The sequence below is a fragment of the Chrysochloris asiatica genome, unplaced genomic scaffold, assembly GCF_000296735.1.
Source record: "Chrysochloris asiatica unplaced genomic scaffold, ChrAsi1.0 scaffold00109, whole genome shotgun sequence".
Lineage (NCBI taxonomy): Eukaryota > Metazoa > Chordata > Mammalia > Afrosoricida > Chrysochloridae > Chrysochloris > Chrysochloris asiatica.
The window spans coordinates 7,383,879-7,385,564 of record NW_006408627.1 but is presented as its reverse complement, the minus strand read 5'-3'; the positions used below and the strand labels follow the sequence as shown (position 1 = coordinate 7,385,564).

Sequence of the window (1,686 nt, the reverse complement as noted above, 5' to 3'; positions counted from 1 at the left end):
CAGAAATTAATATTGTCACTCCTGCTTGCTTTTTGTTGCCATTAGCTTGATATATGTATTTTTTCCATCCTTTGATTTTTTTTTTATCCATTTTTATCTGTGTGTAGGTGTGTCTCTTATAGACAGTGTATTAAAAGATCCTGTTTTATTACCCTTCTGCTACTCGCCGTCTCTAAGCTGGTGCATGTAATCCACTGACCTTCAGTGCAATTATTGAAACGTCTAAGTTGATTGCAGTCATTTTGCTGTGGGTTTTGTGTGTGTTTGTGTGTGTGTGTGTGTGTGTGTGTGTGTGTGTGTGGTACTGCTGGTTTCTTTGTTCCACATAATTTTCTGCACTGAGTTGATTTTGTTTGTGCATTTTCTTGTCAATGCCTTCATTGCTGTAATTTTAATGTTTACTGAATCTTCATGGTTTTCCTTTTTCTGGATTTGATATAAAGGTGCATCGATTTTCTTTGAAGTTACCCTATAATTTATTAATTTATCCCCCAGTTTAAAAGTTTATTTTATCTTGAAATCTACTTGACTTCCTTGCCTTTTGGAATTCTGTAACTACATTTTCTCTCTTTTTGCTTTGTAGTTGTCTTCATTATGAATTGATTTCTCTGGTTCCCTATTCTCAATCTTGTAGGTTTATTTTACTTTGGATACTTATATCTGCATGGAATTCTGGGTGGTGTTGCCGTGTATGTCAATGTCTGCTGTTGTTGGTTCTCAGTCCAGCACAGATAACCTGTCTCCTTTCCACCGTCTACCCTCCATGCGTCTGTTCAGCTGCTTCTCATAGTGAGGGCTAGTGCAGAGCTGGCAGGGTTGCCTTGGCAGGTTTGGAGCAGGATTTGCCTGAATCAGGCACCAGGGTTGGTTTGGATAGCTTCCCATTCACTTTGTTGGAACTCAGAACTGCGGCGCTTACTTTAGTGATGCTCTTATCACTGGAAGAATGGGAGCTTCACTGGGCATATATGCTAGTGGGAGGCTGACCATACCTCTGTTCAACCAGAAAATAACGGCACCTTTATCTCTGTGAGTTACAGGTATGTTTCTGCATTGCCATTATGCTGTCTTATCTCTGAAACCACTCACAAAATTTAAGATGGCCATGCCATGTCTGGTCAACGGCAAGGGTCACTAGTCTATCTCTTTTTTGTTTTCCTTTGTCTGTTCAGTTTTCTCGCCTAGTACGCTTTCAATCCACTTCTTTATCCCTTTATGTGAAGTTCAGAGCTCCAGGATTATCATCTGCCTCTGTTTCATTTGGTTTTCCTTAACTTGATTGTAGAGGGTCCATACAACCTTTCTGCCTTGTCCGCCATCTTGCTGCTGCTCCCCAAGACAATGGAATTTTTCCACAAAAATTTCAAAGCCCCCTTGTGTAAGAGTTCCATATGGAGATCAAGGGCCAGTAACCAGGCACATACCTATCATATCTTAATTCCTCTGACACTTTAAAAGTTGTTCACGAAGAATCTTAGCATAAAATAAGATTTGTATAATTCTGATTTATCTCCCAAGACTTAAAAAAGTTTAAAAGTGAATTTGTCAGTTCTAATCTAGATAATAATTATTATTATTATTGTGGTGAGTCTATATAACAAAAAAAAATTGCTATCTCAACATTTCATGCATGTTTAATTCAGTGGTATTAATTATGATTCCCTTTTCTCCTACCCCTAGAAATCA

The 1,686-nt window shown here is 38.4% G+C and overlaps 1 protein-coding gene across 1 annotated transcript in view; it reads left to right on the top strand.

The window, feature by feature from the left end:
* HSD17B11 (hydroxysteroid (17-beta) dehydrogenase 11) overlaps positions 1 to 1,686 on the top strand; it is a 44,229-nt gene that overhangs the window by 39,072 nt on the left and 3,471 nt on the right. The gene's annotated exons all lie outside the window — the stretch shown is intronic.